The sequence below is a fragment of the Pelecanus crispus genome, chromosome 2 (genome assembly GCF_030463565.1).
Source record: "Pelecanus crispus isolate bPelCri1 chromosome 2, bPelCri1.pri, whole genome shotgun sequence".
In the NCBI taxonomy this organism is placed as follows: Eukaryota; Metazoa; Chordata; class Aves; order Pelecaniformes; family Pelecanidae; genus Pelecanus; species Pelecanus crispus.
In genome coordinates, this window is record NC_134644.1 from 40091045 (window position 1) to 40100414 (window position 9370).

The window sequence follows — 9370 nt, forward strand, 5'->3', positions numbered from 1 at the left end:
TTAATCTTTGTAAATACAGGAGAAGTTTCAGTGTCACCCTGCTCACAGAACAAGTACTGGCTTTTGCTAGGCTAAAAACCACGTCGTCAGTAAAATGAATGTACCACAGGCTTGCTGCCCTGCATTGCTCTGTGACAAAAGCCTCTCTGTACACCGAATACTTGATCCTTTCTAAAGAGCCTAGCATAGCGAGCTTTAAGAAAAAATGTTTGATGCTGGACAAAAAGACCAAACATCACACTTGGTGTGTAAAGTAAGATACCAGAACTGTAATCAGGCATTTAAACAGCGTGTCTTTCTTGTTCCTGTCATCTTCTCTGAATTGTGCCTGTCTGTAGTTCCTACGTACACCAAGAGGAATCGGAAGAATGCGGAGGGTTTAGTTTTTTGGGTTTTCTTAAATTAAGTAGTATATATTTATGTTTCAGTACAAAGTCAAAACTTTTGACCAACGCTCCATTCAATTATTTCACTACTCGCAGTGCTAAAAATGAAGCAGAGAGCCTTTGGGATTTGGCTGTCTGCTGCTTCTAAGCATGAATGCAAAGAAACCACCCCTGCAGCACAACAACCAACTCTCCACCCTGCATGGTTTCCTTAAGGTTTTCAGCTATTATGTGGGAAACTTTGCTGTAATAGTTCTTAGCTGAAGGCTCTGGGAAGGTAATGGAGACCACATTTCCACAAAATACCAGCTGGGGTATGGGGAGAGCAGGAAGAGATCCCTCTTCTCTAGAAATTAACTGTGAGGTCATGATGAAAATTGGCTTCCCTTTTTGGTCTGAGCTTTTCCAGTAGCAGGAAAGTGTATTCAGCACTTAAAGTCTTGGAGGTATTTTTGGGGTTTCTGTTTGTTTTGTTTGGTTTGGTTTTGTTTTGTTTTTTAACTAGCGGGAGAACCACTTGTTTGGTAGTAGTGCATCAGACCCAACGCTTGATGCAAAAAGTAAGGAGGCTTTATTTTGTAAGCAGAGAATATAACAGCTTCATTGGGCCATTAGCTTCAGCAATTACTAACTTCTACCATTCTTCTTCTAACAGAGAGTGGTCCACATTGTATATCCTCTAATCAGTGTGGCATCCTGCCTCAGAGCAGGCTTTCTTGTCTTGCTCTTCTCTGTAAAGTTGGTATATCTGACAACATTCTTAAGAGCCCATGGCTTCAGGAGACCCCCATGTGCTTGTTGTTAAATAGGGGACTTGCAGAGAAGGAATTGAACAAGGTGTCCTTGCCTTCAAAACTTGTACTTCACCATGCACTGCTCTTGCAGGGCATTGAGCACTTCTAAGACTAACGACTGCTGTCTTTCCAGTCAAACCACCACTGAGAAAGAAACCCATGCAGCATGTTGCAGAGCTGAACTCCAAGTTACACCTCTAAGGATGCAATAGGCCAGGTGACCAAGTGGAAACAAATACACTGCTAGACAATTCAGTTCTTTTCTTGTGATGTCAGTTTGGCAAGCAGAGAGGATTGCTTTTGATTTTAATAATTGCAGAGACCAAGCAACTGACTTTTAGCCTTCAAATTTAAAATTGGAGAGAAGGTCGGTGTTTTCTCTTTGATTTGCTTGGTTCGTTGATTGGTTAAGGTTGTTTTGTTTTTTTTAATGGCTGACATTTATGAACAACTGACCTGCATACTGATAGAGGTCCACATGACACTCAGATAACAGCACCCTTGCTCTGCATACTTTACATGAACTGCTTTGGTTTCTTAAACTGCACTAGTCGGAAGTTTTGCGTTCCTTTCCTTTAGAAATGCTTTCCGCTGTTTCCTTCAATGTCTAACAGTTGCATATTCTCAGGGATTTTACTTAGCCATGGCAAAATAAAGAGTAATCACAGCCTTACCCTAGGGTAGTCAGGCTGCTTTTTTTGAAATTAGTATAGCCGAGCATAGAACTTTGATGCAGCATATGACACTGACAGTGTCTATCCAGTGCACATCCTTGCTGAGACATGGTAAATCCCAAAGCAATCTGATAGAAGTGCTGTCTAGTACTGAATAATGGCAGTCAGCATATTTGAATAGAGATACACACATCTTTGTAATGTAGTGCTGTTGGCATTAGAGCAGAGCTCTCAAATAATTTCAGTTGAGTTCTGCTTTAGCAATGGGAGGCTTTTATTTATTTTATTTATTTTGTTGTTATTTTTTTAAAACAAACTATGTTCTGGAGCCCCCTCTGCTATTTTAAGACACCGTACTAAGTTGCATATTGAAGTTCCGTGACATTACAATTGTAGAGTATGAACTGGATACTCAAGTGCTTTAGTGTAAACTTAAGGAATCATTGAAACATCCCGTCTTGACACTGTTGTAATATGGGTCTCCCGTTAGCAGATGCACTTAAAGTTAAGGGCCATATACCTTCACTTACAAACTTTTTGTAAAGCATCTTAATCTTAATTAGATTCAGGTTACAGCTGTTTGCTCTAAAAATGTTTCATAGTGTTACTTGGTTGGCTGGACGTATAAAAAGTATGCCCAAAATGTGCTCCAGTTTGCAGTGTGCTTTGGCAAAGGGGTGTGGACCATTGTAGAAAACAGTGTTACATATGTCCATATGCTGGACCTTCTAATCCTTTCTTTTCATTATCAATTTAGCTTTTGTGAAAAGCTTTAGGGAACCCTAAAATGCCTTTTAGACACCAGAAGAGATCATTAGCACATTCCTATCTGACTGTCTTTCCCTCTTCCCCCAACCTGGTGACCACCCCTTCCTTTCCTTCCATTCCTCAACTTCTTTGCTGCCAAAGCTGTTGCTGTCAAGTTGAAGCATCTCTCCATAAGATTGCAAAGCAGGAAGTTTTGTAAGTGATAAAAATGTAAACTTGGAAAATCAGACCTGAATTCTTTGGCAGGCAACCAAACCTACAGTCAGATGGAGAATGTGCTGCTTTGCTCTGAAGTTTCTCCATGGTTTGACATATTTTGCCAGGAAAACCACACCACCTTGCGCTTTTAATTTCACCAATGAAATTTAAATTGGGACACTTCAGACTTGGCGGTTCTACCTCTTACGAGTGACAGCACAGGGATTTTTTTTTTTTTTTTTTTAATTGACTTATTTCTGTTCTCTTGCCTGCATAGTACAGATGACACAACAAAAAGAGAAGGGGCCCGGGAGTAACTGAATTCATGCCTCTCTGCTAACCTCTGTAGCCCCTTGGTGAACAAACCTGCAAACTACTGCATGCTCCAAGCAATATGAAATCGCCCTCGTGCAGAAGGGGTGTCATAGCACACTTACTGGCTCTGAGCAAGCCCAGGCAGTAGCTGATCCTGCTCACAGTTCACACAAGGATTTAAGCACTTGCTGTGAAGTTAGAATGTAGGCATATGCTTCACTAAACACACGCTCACTCTTCTACTGGCATGCACTTCTTCAAAATGTGGCCTTTGACTATCATTTTTAATATCCCTTTCTCGGTGTATTATTTCTCGCCCCAAATATTCCAGATGTGCTAAAGGGGTTTTTAAACATACGAAACGTCCTTGTTTTCATATCCTGATCTTTGCTTAACTCTCATTTACTTTATTTTCCATTGCAGCATTCAGAGGGTCCAAAACTTATTCTTTAATTCCTTTGTTTAAAGCCATCTTGAAAGTTTGAGATTTATGTCTACTTGAAACTAGACAAGAAAATTGCATTCCAGAATATGGTGACTAAACTGAAAACCAAAGCAGCTTGCTTTTGTGGTTTCCTTTCCTATTTTCTTTCTTTTTTCAAGACAATTTTGAGCATACATTTTATCAATGTCAAGCTGAGCTTACTGCAAGCCTTACTTGTACATACTAAAATGTATTACATACATACTGAAATACATTTAAAGATGAAGGTAAGGTATATTGCCTCACACTTTAAATTTACTTAATTCTAAGGGCTCGTTCATGGCCCCAAAAATCACCTTTTCCAGTGTAAGCATTGCACAAATTTTGCTGTCGTAAGCAGTTGGGGCTCGAAATACTTTGGAGTTTCCAATCTGCATCATTGCTCAAATCATACAGCATCTGTCTCTTTTCTTTTGGAGCATTGTTAAGACCTTTGTCAGACTTTTATATTATTTCATTATAATAAACTTATTTTAAATAAGCATGTTTTTAAAATCTCACTTTCTCCTTGCATGGATTTTGTTTCTTGTGTTACAAATAGAGGGCCTAAAGTGCTCTTCAGGACTGCATCTGTTCTAGGTACTGTGTGAACAGTCGAAAACAGTATGTTTCTGGTTCATAGAAACTACCTGTATGTATCTTTGTATGAAGAATGTTAACACACATGGAGCCTGTTTTGATTACGAGAATAAAAGCTGTCTGGCATACGGTTGTGGGTCCTTGACCAGTATAAATACGTGAAGGCTGTAGTTACAAAAGCCAGCTTGGCAGTGTGAGAGGAGTTTGTGTTTTAGAATTGCATGTATTGTTATGTCCTCCTTTTGCCTGGACTTGAATCTCTTCTGTAGAAGTTTCTGAAGTCTTTGAAATCCCTCTGTGGTTATCTTGAGATGCAGATCAGGACTAGTGCTCCTTACTTAATGTGGGTGTGACATCTCCCTTTTTGCCCCCCTTTTCTTTCTCTCCATATAAACACAGCGTGGACGTGAGAGCAGATCTGTGATACCCAGTTGTCCATCTCTAGTGAGGGCAAGTGCCTCCATTCGATGCCAACAATCCAGGCGGAGATCCGTGAAGCCACAGAGGCATTTTCTCAGCTGGGGAAGAGCAGATGAGCCCGAGCCCTGTGGCAGAGGGGAGGACACATGTATCCTGTTGCAGCAACAGCAGCGCTGCTCAGCTAGAGCTGGCTGTCTCCTGTGGGGACAGGAGACTCTGAACCTTTCTGATTGCACTGGGCCCCAGAGCATCAGCTCTGCAAAGGCTTAGAGCTGCATTTGCTTCAGCAAGGGCTGGGCTCTGGCAGGAGCCCCAGACTCAGCATCCCTCTGTCTCACCTGCTGGGGCTGAGCTGGTGGACAGCTGGCAACTTGATGGGGGGGATGAATAGTTTAGAAGGCCTCCCAGGGCAGAGATCACATCCCTTTTTCACCACTCCAGGATTTTATTCATCATCTCTCCTTCCTAAGGAAATGAGCAGACCCTGGCAGTTCCAGCTTTGCGTGGTATGGCTAAATAACAACGGTTGTGTCACTAGTGTTTTTAGAGGTCCCGCTAAGACGCTGTCTTGGCCCTGTTCCGTGGGCACATGGAAATAACTTGGCACGTGGGTGAGCGTGGGTGCTGCTGGCACGAGCTGTCATTGCAGCCGTGGCGCAGATTGCTTTGGTGGCTCTCCTGAAGTGTCAGCTGTGCCACAACGAACCGCTAAGCCCAGTTCATTGTATTATCTGGGAGCTCTTCCGAAGCCATGCCCTTACGTGTCGCAGTTGGATGGGCCATTGCTGGGGCAGAGCCCTGCCCTACGCAAAGTTGGCACTTCTGGTGTTGGTATCTCTACTGTGTTACACTGTACTAGACAGCTGTAGCTCTTCACACCGAAACAAAGAGGATGTGCGCAGAGACAGACATTAAAAGGACAAGCAGAACGTGGTGGCTGTGGCGAGGAGGTCGGTGGCTGTGGAGAGGGACTGTGCCAGCGTGAGTTATTGGAGTCCCCTCCATGACTCCATGCTCTGCTCTCCTAAATAGCCAAGCACAGGCCAGCAGCACTGCACAGATGTATGCTAATAGAAACCCCATGCACAAAAAAATCTCCCAGGCAAGTGTCTCCTCACCCCAGCTTCCACTGGTTAAAAAAAGCAAATCTGTTGCCTTTATGCGATTCCAGATGAACTGCAGAAAGAGCCCCAGCTAAAGCTTTGACAGAGTTTGTGATGTTTGTTAGTAAAGGTCATAGGCTGTGATAGTGGCCGCTAAATTCCTGTCCCCACCCCTGTCCCTACAGGAATCTAGATCCATGGTTTAAAATAAAAAATGATGTGCTGAACGTGTAGGGTTCATAGGAACTCACAGGGGCTGCTGTTAAAATGAGAAGCTCAGAGAGGACACATTAAAGATTCAGCAAGGACCAAAATGTCCGTAAATATATTTTTTTTAGGGTTCTCCTATATGGAAAAACACTATATTTTCTGAATGTAAGGGTGAAAGGCAGTGCAACGTCACAGCACCAACACTTTGACCAACGCAACCAGGCGGAGCGAAACCTTTACTAGGTTGCTTGCTTTTTAACCCAGCTGGAAACCCTGCTACGCTGGGGCCCTGTGGGGCTGGCCTGCAGTTTTACTGCCTTATGGGAAATACAAAGCTACTGAAATGCAGAATATGGGACCATAATTCAGTGGTACAGCCTGGACGGAGCACAAGTTTTGAACACTAGTTTAATGCGTTTACACAAAGCTGTTCCCCAAATTGGAGCCATGAGGAGAAAAGTTTTCTTTATCATTTGGGGACTGGTAGAGTAAGTGTCAAGCACAAGTATTAGGACAGAGAAAAGGAAGCACAGGAGATGCTGCGGTACACTAGACACTTCCAAATATTGGTGCAACCAAGCTACGTGTCTGTCCATCTGGAAGATTTCATCCAAGATATTGCCATGTATTTTTTCCTAATATTTCAAAACGTTGACCTAAATATATTTCTTAATCAACAGATACTCCTCTCCTGTGTCTAACACAGATTTTAGATTTGTTTCTTGTGCGTTATCATTAAAAAAACACATCAATGTTAGAAAGCTTCCAGCTTTCCTTCTCTGCCCCATGAGGGGATGGTTCCCAGAGATGCTGTGGTGATGGCAGTGCAGGCTCAGCCCCTGACTTTGGGGATTAGGGAAAAAAGGCTTTTCCAAGTTTTGTTCTGTTCTTGTATTCCCCTTCACCTTTTACCAGCCTGTACTATGCTGGTGTTCTGGCTTGCAAGGTCTAGTAAAATTTCTCCAGGATCTTTCACTGTTTACCCACCACTTTAGCAAGGCATCACCATTAGTGCAGGTGTTTCGCCTGCAGCAGGAGTACCTGAAATTGGTAATACTTGTGTCCTTCCAGAGCTGTCAATCAAGGAGTCACTGAGATGCTGCTTCCCTGTCAGGGCCCCCTATGGGTCCTGGTGCCAACCAGCAGCACTTGGCCGCTTTCTAAGTGTGTACCTCCCTGCTTTCAGTAAGATGCACTGGTGTGTGGCCTGTGCAAAGTCCTGCAGAGATGCTGAAGAGAGAACAGGTCACTTTTTTCTCAAAATCAAACAGATCTGAGACTTAAAAATGCATTTTGCATCGATTTGTCTTTATCCCAGGGCTCCTGCTCCAGCTATGGCTTTCCGCCAAAATAATTTCCAATCAATTTAGCATCTGTTTGCAGTGTTGGTATCGCCAGCTCATCTGTAGTCTTCAGAGACCAGACGTGCCTCGCATAGTTTCCTACAGGACATAGTTTTCCGCTTGCTTTCTTGCTTAGCAGCTGGTACCCAACCTCCTTCCTGCAGGCGAGGGGAAGCTGTGAGCCGCGCAGCCTCTGCGGCCTGTGCTGCGTCCCCAGCGCTCGCCTGCCCCGCTTTCTCCCTGTCGTGATATTTGAGCCGTGGTCTCAGGTATTCGACATTTTGCTGAGCCCGCCGCTCCACGTACCTATGCATCGAGTGGCAGCCAGCTTTCCCCAACACAGCAAAGCAAGAAGCTTTGCTCCGCCAGCAGGATGCACCTGGGGTGCCGCGGATGTCTCTCTGAAACCTGCACCGCTCCGAGCACTGTGGCAGCTGGGAGAGCTTTCTGGCCAAAACCACGGTGCGAAACCCTTGTCAAGAGCAAGAGGCAGGCTCACCCACACAGAGCTTTTTTTCTGCTGCCCCTGACCCTTGTGTTGAGGCACCTGCAGTCCTGCCTCAGCAGATGCGCCGGCCAGGCACAGGCACCTCCTTGCAGGCTCTTGTCTGTAAGCAGTCGTCCCCTTATCAGGGACATGCTGAATGTCCCAGTTGTGCATTAGATCCTGCCAGGACATTTTACAATTTATTTTCTTCATTCTGGCTTATAAAATTCCCCTTCCCTCCCCCAGTCTTTGAAGGATTTGTATTCTTTCACCTTGTAATTTACAGCACGCTGTTGGTGTATAAATAAATAGTTACTGCTACTTTTACCCACCTCACGCTTCATCGGTCACCTTGAGCAGGCTGCTCTCCCCAGGGGCTTGAACCAGCCCCTGGGTGGAAGCTGGGGAAAATGCCAGATTTTTTTCAAAGAACTTGGACATGCTTCTTGTGAGCCAGCCTGAAAGTTTTTTCATGTGACACTTCATTTTCTTCAATCCGTCCTTTACTTGTGTAAAGAGTTCATACATCCAGGCTACACTCCTTCTGAAACAGGACTCTCTTCTGTCGAAGCTCTTCCGCCTTGGATAAAGTAATTAAATGTTAATTTAATTTTTCTTAAGCCTGTATCGTCGGGCAATGTGAACAGCCTATGAGTATGTAGCTGTTATCAATACAGGAAGAGGATTCATCTGTCTACATTTGTATTTTTTTGTCCACAGACCAGCTCAAGTGGAGCTCTGCTTTTAGCTATTGATAAAGAGACTTAAAAACATATAAAAGCGGGATATTCCTGCACAAATACAACTTTTCAAAAATAGCTATTTGTTATTACCCTTTTTATTAAAAAAGAAAGAAGCAAAGAAATAATCAGCCCAGTGCTGAGGGAGTTCTGCCTTAAAGGACTTCTCTTGTGGGCTTCGAAGAGAGGGTCTGGAAAACTGCCTTGGTTTATATCCCTAAATAAACGTCAGACAGACTTGACCATCCCCGTAAATCAGAGCTGTCAAGCATGTGTCCCTCAGCCTCAGAGACAACCTTCAGTTGAGCTATAGGTGGTGAGGGTGCGTAGGGGAAATCCTTCCACTCCAAAATGCTGGTGCAATGCATCTGCCATTGATGCAACAGAAATTAAGAAGTCTTCAATCTTCACAAATGGATGCACTCAGCAAAACAGACCACCCTGCCGTGAAACCTGGGCATGTGTGTTGCAGGGCAAGGAGAGAAACACAAGGACCCAACATCGCCCGTGGCTGTGCTGCATGGCACTGCAGAAACCCCACTGCTGAGACATCGCTAATGGCCTTTTGGGTGGTTTTGCATTTCAAGGGAAACTTTTCCTCTCTAACCTGCAGCTGAAATCCCGCCATCCTCAGGGCTGCAAAATAGAGGGGCAGTACAGCTAAGGAGAGCATGGGTTTCCTCTTGCAAATGGCCTAACAGATACTTGACTGCTGAGCACAGGAGGAATAATCACACAGTTTGTATGTCCTTAGGGCTTGGTTCTTCCTTGCCTATACTCAGTACAAACTCTCTTATGTCAACGTATTTGCCCCAAGGGCCAGTCACAGCAGTTCAGTCCTCCCTGCCATGTGGTTACTCCCTGACAAA